The 17,281-nt window shown below is 38.5% G+C and overlaps 1 protein-coding gene across 6 annotated transcripts in view; it reads right to left on the bottom strand.

The window, feature by feature from the left end:
• Nucleotides 1-16,414, bottom strand: part of WDR7 (WD repeat domain 7) — a 276,957-nt gene extending 260,543 nt beyond the window's left edge. For 5 of the 6 annotated variants that reach the window (XM_006182769.3, XM_006182770.3, XM_014557674.2 and 2 more), the window contains exons 1-2: nt 16,276-16,414; nt 2,510-2,589 (exon numbers count right to left, since the gene is read on the bottom strand). The gene's annotated coding sequence lies outside the window, so the exon portion shown is untranslated. Of the gene's footprint in view, nt 1-2,509; nt 2,590-16,036; nt 16,156-16,275 lie in introns of those variants that run through there. The other variant, XM_014557673.2, reaches the window with a different exon arrangement.
• Nucleotides 16,415-17,281: the final 867 nt, after the last annotated feature.

Below are 17,281 nucleotides of genomic sequence, written 5' to 3'. Positions count from 1 at the left end.
GAATTATTCTTTCACTTGACAAAATTAAGATCTAGCTGGTGAAACATACAGATTTAAGTGTTATACACTGCGTGGTCAAAGACTTAAGTGCTAGTTCAGAGAAGTCTGAGAGAAATGGAGACTGGAAATAATCAAAGAGGGCTCCACAGAAGACAGAAGACTGCCAGACCTCACCAGACACCAGGGGTCACCTATCGGCTTGATTTTTAAGTCACAACAAAAAATATGTGTGTAACTCCAGACTCTTTAGAATGCTAAGATTGTCTTAAGAAACTTTCAGAAACACTGAAAGGAATAGCCACTTTCTATGAAAGAAAATAGTTTGATAGCCATGTCTTACTGCTTAGCTACTTTTAGCAAAGGTCTCTTCTTTAATCCACTACTTACACTCTTTAAACAAGTAAATGAAAACTAAAAGTGAAACCCCTTTTTAAAAAACGGTAACTAGAAATGAGGCAAGTAAAAAATTATGAATGACATTAGCATGTTTACTAAAGATAATCTATACATATTACATCTTTTATTACTTGTTAGAATTCATGGATTTCATCAATTTGTTCCCCCTAAACTTCATCTTTTTGCTACAGCAAATAAATGGTATGTATTTTTAAGGTAAAAACTCCAAAGTCACTTCCTATTTATAAAACTCTATGTGTATCATCTTTACCATTTCATAGACTACTAGGACACCAGCAATGACTTCCATATTCTTATTTAATATCAGAAAATGAAAACAAACACTGAGCCAATTTGAGCAAATTTGGTACAGTGTGTTACTGGCTGAATAACATATCCAACAGTGACTTTCTCTCAAAGAGAATCTGGAAGGAGTTCATTTTTCCATGGTGACAACATTCAGTTTTAATTATATCACCAAAAAAGATTTCTCTCAATTAAATAAGCTCACAGCATTGAACACACTATGGTGAGATCTGGAAAAAACATCATTCTCTAGACATCTGAGGACTCACATTCAATGCATATGCCTAGCTTAAAGGAATGCAAATATACAGATTCAGGACTAAGGACTATGTGCGCCACAGGGACATGTGTCTGCTCTGATGCAACAGGAGAGAACATTCTGGTATTCAAGGGGCAAGGAATTCAAGGACACCTGGAAGAATAATGCATTTCATAGCCCTTAAAACAAGTGAAAATAATCGCCCAAAATATGATAAAGGTATGGCTTACATCATTAGAAGAAGATAACACAAGAAAACGCATCTATCTCTAACTCAGCTTCCTCAGAAACTAAAATAAATCCTCACATTCTCACAGAAATCAAGAACTGGCAGTCAACCAGAATCTGATTAAAACAAAAAATGGGCAAAATACCAAGGAACTAACCATTTGGTTAGGTAGGACACGGGAATTAAAGTTTGAATTTCTTTAAACTAAATAACAGATAAGCCCAGACACACTCAACTGGCACACAAGGGAGTTTTTAAAGAGGAATGAAAGGCAATGTAAATCCAGAGCGTGACGTTTTCAACCATCATCATTCAACTACTCTGATTATTAGCTCATCATCCATTCTTTGTTTGCAACATTATCACCCATTGTATGAAGGAAACTGATATGTTCCAAAAAAGCTTTATATTAAATGGAAACAAAACAAGTCCTAGAACAGGATTCATTCGGATTTTTAAAAATCATACCTTTTTTTCGAAAAGGGCCAAAGCAAAAGTGATTTAACAAATGATTAATCTGATATGGTATGAATTTTAATAGAACCTCTGAAGAAATTCTTACTAACTCTCCAAAATTCTGTGTACAATATATTCATGTTTTGCAACTAATACAATTAAGAGGAAATGTCAGCTTTTAAATTTTAGAGTTATAAATAAATATACTGTAAAACTAGATGCTTCTAAAAACAAAAGAACACTGGGAACATTCAATTTTTATCCATGTTTGTATCAAATCTGGCTTAAAATTACATTTAGACATTGGCCATTAAACAAAAAAATTTAAATGAAAAAGCTTTAGAGTCAAGTAACAGAAGTTCTAGATTCTGTTCCTCACTTTGCCATTAATCATGCAGTCTTTTATCATATCCTCTCATTTCTGAGGCTTAGTTTTCTCATCAAGAGGTATTTATACAATTAATTTGGAATCACTTTTTTTAACATTTTTTATTGATTTATAATCATTTTACAATGTTGTGTCAAATTCCAGTGTAGAGCACAATTTTTCAGTTATACATGAACATATATATATTCATTGTCACATTTTTTTCTCTGTGAGCTACCATAAGATCTCGTGTCTATTTGCCTGTGCCATACAGTATAATCTTGGAATCACTTTTAAGTCAAAGAAATCAAATCATAAAGAACAGGGGTCTGGGAGATAAAAATTAAGTCATCCCTTTTGGTTACCTTAATTTCTATTTCACTTAATTTTCTGTTTCACTTTTCACCTACTTCTCAATTCTATACAGAAATAAAACTGTACTTCGGTCAACAGCAACTACAACAAAAAATAACAATGGAAAGAACATTGAACTTACAATCAGAAGAACTATATTCAAATTCTGGCTCTTCTATGTAATCTTGAAAAAGTTATCCCTCTGGGTCTCAGCTTCCCCATCTGCAAAAGATGAACAATAATACCCTCCTTTCAGAAAGCTATCATAGAGATTAAGAGAAATCATATATTTAATGCAAGTAAAATACCTAGCATATGACAATTGCTCAATAAATATTAATTTTTTAAAAAAAAACACAGATTTTGCTACTTCTTCACATTCTGCTTCCATATCTACTGGTTTCTTCCAGCACTCACTTAAGATTTAATAAAACAGGATTTTTCAACATGTTAGTATCTTTCACTGACTTTCTGACACAATATAAAATTATTACTGTACGTGCTTGTCTAACGCAATTCTATTATCTGCAAATATAACAATTTAATTCCGCATGACTTTATTAGAAATAACACTACAAACTCCAATTCCACTACTAAAACAGCTTTCAAACTAAATTCTGATCTCAGAATAACAATAATTAGTATCCATTTTTGGGGCAGCATTTCCCAAGTTTCCATTCTGTGCCTGTACTATGGTATTACAATAGCAGACGAACAATTATCACAGAGTGTGATAAGGGAGAAATCTCAAGCCCTACGGAGACACAAAAGATGGATATCCTAACCTATAGTCCAGTGGGTCCAGGAAGGACTCTTGGGAGAAATCGTAAGTGAGAATAAGTAGTAATTACCCAAGGAAGAGGCTTAAGAAATCACATATTCTAAGTCCCAGAGGTAACAGATCTCAATTCTTTCTGGACAGCAAAAATAGTAAGGCTGGCATTCAGAGCACAAAGAACCAACAGGTCAACAACTCATAAAGAACTTGGTAAACCATCTAAAGGAATTTGGAGTTTAACCTGCCAGCAATGGAAAACAGGTCAATGTTTTAAATTTGAATTTGCTTTTCGGAAAGATCACGCTAGCTGCAATATAACAGAGAGGGATAAAACTGGGTTTGAAGACCAAGAGGACACTGCTGCACTGCTGGTAAGAGACGATGAACTCTCATTACTATTTCTGGGCGTCTCTGTTTAATGGCTGTCTCCCCTACTACTCTTCAAGCTCCCTAGAACAAGAACCACATCTATGTATCCATTACCATATGACGCGGAGCATAGTGTCTGTCAGATAGAATATCTTTAATAAATATATGATGAAAGGTAACAGTGGTGAGAATGGTAATAATAAGATAAATATGAGAGCTATTTTAGACATACAATAGATAGGACTTGGTGTTCAACACCCCAAGCTGATAAAAATGCAACAAAGATCTTGATACAGGTTTTACACAAAGGTACTCTGAGAACAAAAGCAAGGAAAAAGCAATTTGCAATACTAAAAGCCCTCTATATAAAGGACAGGGACTACTATTACAATACTGATGCCCAGTGAGGTCATCAACAATTTTGGATTCTAATTGTGAGATAAATCATTCTCCGCTTAACCAGAATTAACAAATTTAGATTTTGAAAAGGGAGAAGGTTCACACTGGTCTTAAGCAGGACTGGATTTTAAAGAAACTTTAATGGTCCCATAAGTAGATATCTAAACAGAGAAACAGTATACTAAAACTATTTGAGATAGTATGAAGTTTGTTTCAACTGAGAAAAAACTGCAGACAGGGGAACCAAATGTGACGCTACTGCAGTAAATCTGGGTGCGCAGTGACAAGGAGTTTAGCTAAAATGATGAGAGTTTTGAAAAGAAAAAGAAAATATAAGGCATTATAGAAGAACAGTAAATCATGGCAATTAATGAAATTTGCAAGGCTGAAGGCAAGAAAAAGACACAAGTGACTATTACTTTCCAAGCAGAGTGATAAGGAAAGAGAAGAAGCAAGCATGGGGGGAGGGAGAAGGAAAATGAGAACATAAATGAAGTAAAACAGGAACAGAGCATAATCTGGTCTCAGAGACGTTATTACTTGGAAAATACGTTCACAAAATGGCACCAGAAAACTCAACAAAAACTGTTCCACGTGAACGGCCAATCACCCTTTGCCTGTATCAGTGAACCAACTCATCACAAAAGTTGATGAAATACGGGTCTACCTCCTGCTGTTTCACTTTTTGTATTTAAGCAGTTGTAAAACAAAGGCTTTTGTAATTGACAAAAAGAAAAATAATTTGGCTTCCTAACCTAGAAATAGAGAGTAGAGTTTCTAAACCAAGTATACTATCTTATAGAGATTTGTTTTGATGAATATTTAGGTCTATTGGCAACTTTCTCAAGATCGCACCAAGAACTGATCTCAGATCTCAGGGGCATACACAGACCTCCGGATTCCTCATGAAATAAGTGCCCTTCACTATTCTATATCATCTTCATTTACCATAAAATTCCATTTACCAGAAAACTTCATTCCAGTCAATCTGGTTAATTAAGACTTTACTAAAACACATTACTCAAAGGTAAATAGATCTGTAGTATTTACAGATAAAATCATCTGATGTCTGGGCTCTGGCACTTGAGGGACAATAGAAATGGGTAGGGGGTAAGAGGTATCGGAAGGGATAAGATGAAACAGGCGCGTAAGTGTGATGGATGGTATGCGCCCACATTCATCTCAGGAATAAAGGACTTCAAATCCCAGCTGCTGAGAGCACTGGGCTGTCAGCCCCCACTAAGGACTACTCCAGCCAAAGGGAGATACCTTGCCCCCTTCCAGTGGAACAGCCCACATCCAATGACTACTCAATTTGAGAATATACAGTCAAGGCCAGGCCCCTTCATATCAATTCAGGATGGTTCTGAAGGGTCATTCCATCTTCGGAGCCGCCCCCAGGGTCAGCTGAGATTCCAATGATACTCATCACAGCTCAACTTCTCCCTCTGCCAACCCTGCTTCCTTTCCCAGGCGTTGGTACTAAGAGCTCTCCCTGATAAACCTGAGTGCTAATCTCCATCTCAGAGTCTGCTCACCAGGGAACCCAAACTGTCAAAGTAAGTGTTAAAGCTCTCTTTTTTTACAAGTACAACAGTGTTCATTACATTATTCTTACTATTTTTATATGTCTGAAAATTTCCCCAATTGTTAAAGGTACATGCAAAGAACTTTAATGTCCAGGAATCAGAGATTAAATAAATTACTACAGTCTTAACAATAAAACACTGCAGCATGAGATATGAAATAATCTCTAGAACCAAGGGAAAAGGTAGAGTACAGTGTGCAAAATACACGCCCATTTTAGGTTTTAAAAGAGAGATATATATTTATCAACACACATCTATACATACACACACACACACACAAACACAATGTTTAGAATAATTCTGTAATGATACCAAATTAAAAAAAAAAAACAGTAATGATGACAACCTCTGAAAAGGGAGAGTAAGAGAAGTAAGAGACTGGATTGAGTGGGAATCCTAATTCTCAAGATAAATCCTTTGGTCTTGAGAGGTTTTATTTCCCCTGCCTTTGGGTATTTTGCTATATTCCAAAAGATAGCTTAATAAAGAAATTAAGTAAATGGCCCTGATTCACCAGGTTCTTTTATCTTAAAGATGCACCTATGCACACACATAGAGTTTTCAAAAAGCATTTAATGAGTATTTCTCTTTAGCCTATAACTTATTCCAACACTAGCTCCCCTCTGCTGTGAGCGCCCTGTCCCAAAGCCCGGCACTCACTACTCCTGCTACTGTGTTTTCACTACGTACCACTGCAGAACACTCATCATTTTGTGTGCAGTTGTTTGTTTATAAATCCATCCATTTCACAAAAATCTGTGTCCCTCAAGGGTAACACCAGATCATCTACGGAAGACCATCATCTTTGTAATTTAATTATCAAGCAAACTGTATTCCACTGGGATTTGTGATGGTTTATCAGCACCTAGAATAGTTACAGGCTTTTACCAGTGACCAATTGTGTATTCATTGAATGAATAAACAAAGAATAACAGTAACTACCGTTTAAGCTCTCACTGTGTTCCAAGCAAGATATTTCCAAAGAAGAAATACCTCCTCTTTTCTGTTAAATCTAATTCCTCCTGGACGCTCTGAAGGATCTTACTCCCTTAACTACTCTCTCACTGACTGCCACTTTATCTTTCTATTGAATTAGCCTTTGCCCCTTCCAACATGTTTACATCTCGTTTTTGTCCAAAACTCCTTCACTTGTTACTGGCCCCTGCTTGTAAATCTAGTAATCTCTCTCTCTCCCTCTCTCAGTCTCTCTCTCTCTCCCATTCTAATTACAATCAACATTTTGAAATCTGTGGTCTTTAATGCGAAGTTTCTATTTTCTCACTACGAAAGGCTTCATGTAATCTAGGTTCTATTTTCAAAAGACCTAAAGATCTCCCTCTACATGAAGAGGTCGACAATTTCTCTAACATGCTACTCCAGGGAAGAACTCTCTAGTACTGCAGAGAGAAGTAATGCCTTGGGAGAGACGTGAGGATGCTTTGACATTAATGGACAGTTGATACCTACTCTTTCTAACCATGTTATTCAGTCCTTACATTATATTCAGTCTTGCACAGCTACCAGTTTGACATGGCTGATCATTTCCTAATCCTCAACCCCCTCTTTCAGCGTACTCTTCCAATTATGTTCTGCCCAGAAGTGTGAAGGCCTAGGGAGCCCTAAGAAAAATTCAAAGAACAAGGGAGGATCTTTAACTAGATTTGGAGTATTTTTTTAATTTGATTGTTCTTTTAATAAAAAGCTTAAGATGAAATTTACTTTTCTCCTTATGATTCTCCCCAACTTTTTATTACAAAAATTTTAAACATACAAAAAGCTCAAAAATAATATAAAGATCACTCAATATCAATAAATATCGTGTCAAACTTCTCTTGTCAATACATGCATAGGTATATATACATACATACACATATAGAGACTTTTTTGCTGAGCCATTTGAAAATAACCTACACATAGGACAATTCCTCCCTTAATACTTTAAAATACTGGAGATTATAATTAAAAGCATCCTCCTTCACAAACACAATACCATTATCACAATCACCATTATTAATACCATAATAATTCTCTAACAGCATCTACAATCCAATCCAAATTCAAATTACTTTGTCTAAAAAATGTTCCACGTTTTTGATTTATCTGATCTTATTTATGTCATTATCTTGTTCACCTCTCTTCTGCTTTTCCTATAAACTGGAAGTTGGATCTAAAGACATCCTCAGGTCCAAATGAAACATTTTTGGCAGGTGTGCTTCACAAGCGATTCTGCATGCGTCACACTGCATCACGGCAGGAGGCACGTAACATCACGTTGTCCTGCTATCAGTGATGCCACCTAGGACCATCTGATTAAAGCAGTGACTACCAAAAATTTCACTGAAAATATTTTTCCCGTTTAAAACTCTTTAAAACCTACGGAGTGACACTCTGATAAGATCATCCTGTCCTGTAAGATCTCACAGGATACTGGTATTCCCACGTGACTTCTAAAAGCTATAAAAGTCAAGATTATATATGAAAAAATCTAGAATCAGATCAATGTTCATTTCTCTACATTGCTTTTCTAACACTCAAAGGCGAAAGCAAGATGGATTTCTATCCCAGGAACACAGGCATTTTCACAGCAGAGTCAATACCATCTCCATCTGTTTGCTTCCTGTGCCCCAGGCAGGCCCTCTGAGGCTTACAGGCAAAAACAAACTCAAATTCTTTCTCATGGGAATGGGCACAAATGAACAAGAGCAGGCAGGCCTATATCACCCACTTTACCAATGGGGAATATGAAAAGCTGGGACTAGAGACCAAATAACTCAATGTATTTGCCATAGTTGCAATGAAAGAAGAAAGACGTCTTTAAAGGTTTATTCAAATTCTCAGAACATTCCTACATCATTTGTTGAAAATTTTGCTCAAGTCAAAAATCACAGTATAATGTGATGAGGGAGGTGGTCCTTAAGATTACAAACGTTCTTTGTGATTACGCTTTTGCTGTCAACTTAGTGAAGACTTGGAAAAAACTGAATCAGATAGTGAAGGCTTTATTAGAACGCAACGAGAGAGCCAGGCCCTAAAAGCGCACTGAAGAAATTAACGAGCTGCTTCCTCAAAACAAAGGGTTCCTGGAATTAAAGAGTTGTGAGGGACACAATCTTCTGAACACTAAGCTTGTCGCTAAGTTGACCAGATTATATTTTCTTAATTGAGTGGCAAGAAATCCACTCCCAAAGAACTGGACACTTCAGGACTGCTTTGTTAAAGGAAGTTCCAGGGTTCTGTTTCAAAAGGACATGTGGAATGAGCAGATGGCAGCAGAAGACTACACTTATTTCTTATTGCTGAAACAGCCCTGAGCACATGAGAGTCGGGTTTTGAAGAACTGTAGAGCTATCTGGCCAAAAATAAATCACAATTTTAAAAATGATTCATAGATTTTGAGGCATATGAATCACACTGTAAATTTCTGCAGCTGCCATTAAGATGTCTGAACTCTTCTACTTACGTGCTCTATCCATCACCAACCTGCCTCAGCTTCAAGAGTTACTGATTAAGCTAAAAGCAAACTCTGCCCACCAAGTCCCTACATTTTAGGGGAAACAGATCCCATCTGGTAGAATCCACTTCAGCTTTATCCCCCCACCCACCTTTAATCTCACCTCCATCTCCAGTCATTCCTCCTGCTTTCCCCCACAATGCCATCAAAACTCTAAAATAAGTACTGAAGACTCTCATTGTTCATAAATTAAAGCACCCAGAAGAAGAAACAAACACGCCTTCCTGGACTAGAAGATGAATTGTCACAATATTCTGGGGGTCAGTAAGGCGTGCCAAGTAAGCGTGAAGATTTGAGAGTCACACTGACTAGGGAAGACTCCAGCTCCCCTACTTACTAGCTATAATCCTTGAAGAAATATGAAGGAAATATTCCAAATCAGAATGTCCTCATTTGTAACATTACCCTCCTCCTTATACGGAGACTATAGAAAAGTGTTCCACCTGTCACAGAAATGCTCTTGTCAAGGTCACCAAACCTCCCCATTGCTAAACCCAATGTCAAGTCATAATCCCCATCTTTCTTGACCAACCAGCAGCATTTGACATCATCCACACTTCGTCTCCCTTAAAACACTTCTTCACTTGGCCTCCAGCTCGTCACACCTTCCTGCTACCTTTAGTCTCCATGACTTTGGTTTCCATTTTTCTTCATTTTTGACCTTTAATGTTGGCATGCCCAGAGCTTAGTCTTTGGACTTCATCTCCTCTCTGGCAGCACTCCCTGCCTCCCTCAATGATCTTACCAAGCCTCACAGCTTTAAATACCAGCTATACATTGACAATTCTCCAGCTTTTAGCTTGGGGCTCTCTTCTGACACCACACTCACATACGTGGCTTCCTACTCAACATTTCCATCTGGATTGCCAATAAGTTTCTCAAACCTGACATGTTCAGAAGTGAGTCTCCAGTCTTCTTCCCAAAACCTGCCTTCCCATGGTCTTCCCCAGCTCAGTCAACGGCAACTCCGTCTTAATATTGCCCTCATCCACTTCCGATCTCTGCTAAAATGTCATCTTCTCAGCGAGGCCTTTCCTGACCATCATAAATTGCAAAATCCACCATTCCAAAAGCATTTTACTATACTTAAGAGCACTTACAATCATTTAATATACCATATGTTCTACTTATTTATTTTTCATCTGTCTTTGCCACTGTAACATAAGCTCCACAAAGGTGATGATTTATGTTTGTTTTGCTCTGTACTGTATTCCCAGTGCCTACAACTTCTGCCATACAGGAGGCACCCAAGTATTTATTGAATAAATGAACAAAGTAATGAATAAAACACATTTGCTTGCCTTAAAAAAAGATGCACCCATCAACAAACTAAAATACATCTTGATTCTACATGCTTCATATTTCAGAATTGTTTATCAATTAATTTTTCTATAATAATGCCAAAAATGAATACAAGTGTCCTTAATCCCTATTAACATACTAATTGTTTCCCCAGCTGCAGGTTGCATCTATATTCCAGCCTCTTTTATTGTATCTGTGATACATGCACAGCGAGACATGTCTTAGAACCTATGCAGCAAATTAGCTAACAAGGTTTACTTTAATCGCTACAACCCTCACTAAGGCTTGTTAATAAATCACAAAACTGTTGTTTAAACTAAGTAAACTGACACTTTATATTAGTGTGAACTTTTAACTCCCACTAATGGTGGTTTTTTCTTGTTTGTGTGTATTTAAAATGTTTAGACAAAAGAAGAGCCCTTAAGGAAGACAGCAAAATAAAAAACCTGAGTGTGAGAACTGAAGGTAACTGGCACATTCTATTGATCTGTTATCACTGACATATATTAACTGCCAACCTTCAGAGAGAAATACGTACGGGCAAAACACTAGTAAAATGTCTTCTGTGAGCTTGAAAGGTCGTAAATTAAAATTGCTAAGGTGAATGGGAGACAGTGGTTTAAAAGTCATGCCTCTCCAGTAGGCTTCTATTCTAAAAGAGCCTACAGAATAACTCTTAGCACTTCAGAAATTTTCTCCACTCTTAACCAGTGCCGTAACGTTTCATTGTTTCATCACTTTATGAACCATCAACCCCCAAACCCTACATTTTCATTAAACATCACCCACATATTTTGGAAAAGATACCTAATTTTATTTAAAATATTTAATATTTTATGACCACAGTGTATATGCTATTTAATTAGAAAAGAAATAAAAATTCCACTTGGACAAGGACTTTCTGAGTGCAGTCATGGTGTAGGACTTCTTCCAACAATATCTCTGGTGCTCTTATCAGCAAAGTAGCTTTAAGTATCAGATACAGATCAAGGCAAATGAGCCATGTGAGGAGTTCAAATTCTAAATTAACATTACAATCACAGTATCTGTGAGTAGGAATGCAAGGTATGCTCTTGTTGACGACAGGACCTCACTAAACCACAAAGAAGCTCTCAGCTGGCTCTGCCCATGGTCACCAGCACGCATGTACGTAAGATTACAAACTCTTTATAAATTCCAACAATGAAATGGACAAAATGGGAACAGAACCTACAAATCTCACTAACCCTATACTCTCATCTTTGACTTTCTCAGTCCCAACAAACAAAACAGTGTCACAGAGAGACGGAGCAGGTAAACCAGGAATAAAGGCACTACCTTGTTTGAGGCCTAACTCTACAAGTACCAAAATTACTTCAAGATTTATACTATGGATTTTGATCTCTGCCTAGTAGAACACACACACACAAACACAGACTATCAATATATATGAAAATCAGTCTTTTTTGCCTTAAAAAACGTTATACCCATCAACAAATCAAAATACATCAAAAAACAGAACAGTGTCACAGAGAGATGTAGCAGGTAAACCAGGAATAAAGGCACCACCTAGTTCCAGGCCTATCTCTATCAACAAGAATCTACTTTAAATTAGCATCTATTCACAATATTCTTTAAAACTACAAAAAAATTTCCTTCTGCTCAGTCATGAATGGAAGACCATTCCATGCTCTTGGATACAATGATCTAATGTTACAAAGATGTCAATTCTTCCTGAAGTAAATTCAATGCATACTTAAATCAAAATTCTAGTTGTGTTGCTTTTAGATACGCTAGCTCTAAAATATACAGAAAAGAATGAAAATCCACAAATAGCTAAGTCAACTTTGAAAATGGAAAAAGAATGGAGAACTTGCCTTACTAGATATTTAACATCACTAGCCACTTGGGAAACACAAATTAAGACCACAATGCACTGCAGTGACAATATCGAGTGCTGGCAAGAACGCAAAGAAATGCAATCTCTCACATATTGCCGGTGGAAATGTAAAATGGTACAGCCACTCTAGAAAACAGTTCCGCAATTTCTTCAAAAATGAAACATATATTTACCATACCACTCAGCAAATCACATTCCTAGACATTTATCCCCCAAAAGTGTGAAAAATTATACATCTACAGAAAAAAACTGTAAAGAGTGTCCATAGCAGCTTAATTGTAATAGCAAAAAAATGGAAACAGCCTCAATGTCCAGGTGAATGTTTAAAGAAACTGGTATATATACCATGGAGTACTTCCCAAATTACACAATCATTTGGATGAATCTCAAAAGTTGTCTCAGCCAACGATTTAAATGAATCTCAGTCTCAAAGTCACATGCTGTATGATCTCATTTATTTAGCACTCTTGTAATGATAAAATTATAGATGGAAAATTGAAAAGTGACCAGAGGTTAGGGATAATAGGGGGAAGGGAGATGGAAATGACTAGAAAGGGGTAGCACAAAGGAGGTCGTTGTGGTGACAGCGTAGTTCTGTATCTTGATTGCAGGGGTAGTTACAAGTGTCTATCCACACAGGTGATAAAATGGCATAGAACTATATCCAGGTATTATGCCAATGTCAAGGTTTTGCCATTATACAAGAGTTGTATAAAATGTAACCATTGAGGGAAATTGGGTAAAGTTGTATAAAATGTAACCATTGAGGAAGACCAGACCTCTCTGTACTACTTTAGAAACTTTAATCTGTAATTATTTCAAAATAAGTTGAAACAAAATAAATGGGAAGACTTATTCATGTAGGAAAAATAGCAATACAAAGCTATCATACTAAAAGTCTGGTATTAGAGCAAGAGCAAAGAAATAATCCAAAGGCACAGACTACAGTCTTCAGAGTTCATATGAGAACTTAGTATAGGTAAGTGTGGTACCACCTATCCATGGGGAAAGGAGAGACTGGCACACTGTATGAAAAATAAACTGGATCTCCACCTTGTGACATGTAAAAAGACACTCTGGCTGAACTAAAGACCTACAAATTTAAATGAAAATTATAAAGTTAGTAGTACATAAACAGACAGTAACTGTGACATAGAATTGGGGAAAGACTACTTGAAACACAAACTGTAGGCAAAAAAAAAATGTTTTTAATTTGATTATATCAAAATTGAAGGCTCCTGTTCAATGAAGGACAGAATAAAAAACATTACAAATGACAGAATAGGGTCAGATATAATATTAAAGGACTAATATGTAGGAAATACAAAGAACTTCTGCAGATCAACAGGAAAAGGAGTGAAACCTCAAAATTAAAATGGGTAAAGGAATGAACAAATTTACAAAAGAGAAAACCCAAAAAAGATAAAATGCACATCAAGAAAGGCTCAAACTCATTAGTAATAGTGACACGTAATTTAAAATGAGATTTCACTTTGTATCCATCATCAGTCTGGAAAAAAGCGGGGCACTAGATGACACTAAGCATTGGTGGGGACACAAGGATATAGAAACTCTCGTGAAATGCCTGCAGGAGTACAGACCACTCGTTCTGGAACACAGTCTGGCAGTCCTTCAATGAAATACATGAATACCTATGATCCAAAAATCACATTTCTGGATATATATCTCAAAAGAAAGCACCACAGAGGTCCAAAGGGTATGTTTACCATAGTATTGTGTAAAGTGAGGAAAATGAAGGTAATACGGGTACCCAAAAATAGGAGAGCAGACATAACTGCACTAGATACAAATTCTGAAATACTGTGCAGCAGTTAGAAGCAATGGGCAGAGACACAAATAGATCTTTAAAGCATAGTAGGGGGGAAAAATTGTAATGAGATCATGCATACTATCATCTCTATAAATTTAGAGTGTGGGCACCCAAAACAACATACATACATTTAATAACAGGATACACATCGCACATATTGGAATGGCTGCCTACGGGCTGAGGGGCAAGGGAATGGAGTGGGAATTGGAAATAAAAGAACATGAATGAAAAAAAAAGGACACACATGTTGAACAATCCAATGATGATTGCTGAACTGAGAAAGATTAACTCCATCCTCTGCATTTGAGATCCAAGACAAACTTTAAGGACTCACCTAACATGCAGCACATGACTAAGGTTAAACGTCATCCTGCCTTCTTATGACAAAGGCACAAAACCAGCTCACTACTTCGAGAGTTTGCAATGCTAAGCCTTGTACGCTGATAAACCACCCCCACTTCCTTTGCTCCAAACCAGAACTTAAATCCAAATAAAAATTAAAGGAAATTATAAGATCTCACTCAGTCCTTGAACCAGTTCGAATTCCTATTTCTTGCCTTTGGTGAACGTCTGGAATTAGGAGCTACCTCAGAGGTTCTAGAACTCACCAAGCTCCATCAAGCTCCATCAAGCTGCATCCTAAGCAGCATAGCTGAGACCTGCAGATCCCACATGGTCTCAGATGAACTGCCTGCATGGCGAAGTGCACGGCCTGGCAACTGGGGCAGAGGCAGCTACAATAGCGTCTAGAAGCTGCTGTGTGGCTCCCCCCACTTTACTGAATAGACTGCCAGTAACATTTGCCAGTTATAACATAGTTAATATTCTTGTGCTGGAATATGAACCTTGGTCCCAGGATCTGTGCTTTTTCCTGCTTTGCTATACTGCCTAAGATGGCTCTGAACTTGAACTCAAGTGTCAATAAAGTCTGGTATTCCTGCCTTTAAAAAAAAAAAAAAAGCTCACTAGTTCAAAACGTTAAGTTCCCATAGTAATACTTAAACAAGGCAAAGCTTATCTGATTATCAACATGTTTTAAAATTTAGCTACAAGTGGCAACAGGAAAGTATAAGGTGTACACTCCAGTTTTGCTGCGACTAAGGGCTCCGGACCATTTAAAAAATATAGACACTCAAATGAGTTTCTCACCTTAATCTCTCATTGAAAGTTTAAAAGGCATTTACTACTTATTTATACTGCTCTGTTTGCCCAATCTATCATTCTGGATGAAATCAAGGCAATTTTGATTCTTCATAATAATAAAGCTATGTCAACACATTTATTTCACTTTTAAGCCGTTCACCACCTCCATACTGTCACGAATGGTTTATAAAACAAGAAAGTTGTGTGTGCGCATGTGCAACAAAATTTCAAAAAGCCAATTTCTCTCGTGTAACAGGCAATTCTTGACATCTTGTCCACCAAGCCCTAAACTACAAACATCTGAAAGAGCCATAGCTTGCCTTCTTTGGCTCATGGCAAATGCTACTGTGAAAGCAAGCTGTAGCTCTCACTGAACCCTAAAAATCAGCAACATCAACAATTTCAGTGTTGCCTGAGATGCAACTGTAGCTGCCATAGTTTCAAACCAGCAAATTCTGCCCAGGACCTGAGAAACTGACAAGCAAATGAATCAAAATATAAAACGCAATTTTTTAATCCAAGGCAAGGTAGTTCTGACTCCAAACATACAGCTCCAGAACCCTGGGACCCACGAGTAAGAGAGCGGGAGTAGCAGGCATCCTTAGACCAAGTCTTACAGCAAACGGATGAGAACGGGCAAGTGTACTAACAGACGTCTCAGGATCGTTCGCAAGGGCAAACTATAAAGTACCAGGAGGTAAGGAGGGACCAGGTGTACCCCAGAAGCAAGCACAGTATTCCCCGAAAGCATTGTCAAGGACCACCCACCCATCATCACTAAGCACCTCACCCCGCTTAGATTGTCCCTGAGGGCAAGGCGGTCCTATCAAGATCAAAGCCAGTGTCCCCAGGAGAAAATGTCACTCACCAGGCCAAGGAGTCCCAAAGACCCCTGGCAGGACCCACGCTCCAGGCAGAGGCGCCTAGCTGTGGGCCTGAACCTGCAGGTGCGGCACCGAACCAAGCTTCCAGCAGCAGCGCTCTGACAGCTGGCACCGCCCCCAGCTGGAGCGGAGCAGTGACTCATGACCCCCGACCCCTGACCCCCACGTTGCGGACATATCCCTTGCTTGGGTTACCCCTGGGGAAGCTCGAAAGCCCTCTTACCTGTCACAGCTTCATCTTATGCCGCGATATTTTCTGTCTGATAACCTGTGGGCGCCCCGGCAAAGAAGACAAGACGAGGACGTACGTGAGGAAGACGTGAGGGTGGGCAAATCCAGGTGGGAAAACTTTGGACCGCAACCCCAGCCCAGCCTCTGTCTCTCCACCGAGGCTGCAAGAAGCCGTAGCCGTTGCCGTTGCCGTTGCCGCCGCCGCCGCCGCCGCTGCAGAAAATCAGCTGACATCAGCCAACTGCCGTGACTTTCCCTGCAACTGTCGCAAAAATGAGGGGGAGGGAAATGCTTTTCATTTCCATACAAGCCGGGCCTAGGCCAGCGCGGAAGGAGCTGGCTGCGTTACTATGGCGACAAAATGGCGAAGAGCATGTCAGCTGTGGGCGGGGAATGCACGGCAGCCATTTTGGTTATGGGAAGGTTGGTCTAGGCTCTCTTCTCGTCTCCACTTCCCATGCTGGGAGGACCTAGATGGAGGGATGGATGAAACGCCAAGTTTAGGTGTTTGTTTCCTGGGGCCAGGATGTTGCAAGTTTACTCTTCTGCCCCCGCGACTCGGTCCAGATTCCTGAAAAGTGTTAGCTCTGGGATTTGGTTACTGTTTTCCTCTGACCCCGAATTTGGCTGTTGGCCCCGACACAGGGGGCAAGAGGAGGAACTTGACTACCTAACTAGAGAAGTCTGAACTTGTGCAACATTCCTGTGCAGGAGAATGAATGTACACTCGTGTGGGTGGCAAAGAGTGGTACATGAGCCCTGCATTCAAAGAGGCATGTCTTGGCTCCCAGTTCCTCCACTGCACACTGTTAAGAGTCATCTGGGCATCTTGCTTCTTCATTGTCCTCAATGTCACCATAAATAATAGGCATAATGACCTCATGGATGTCTAGGAAGTTAAACGAGCTCAGCAGATGTTAATTACTTATTATGCTTGTTTCTCTTCCTCCCAACACTTATTGAATGAGTGAGTGAAGGTATGAATGGTATCCAAGGAA

The sequence above is a fragment of the Camelus ferus genome, chromosome 30 (genome assembly GCF_009834535.1).
Source record: "Camelus ferus isolate YT-003-E chromosome 30, BCGSAC_Cfer_1.0, whole genome shotgun sequence".
NCBI lineage: Eukaryota > Metazoa > Chordata > Mammalia > Artiodactyla > Camelidae > Camelus > Camelus ferus.
Note: the sequence above shows the minus strand (reverse complement) of the source record. Positions and strands in the feature narration are given on the sequence as shown.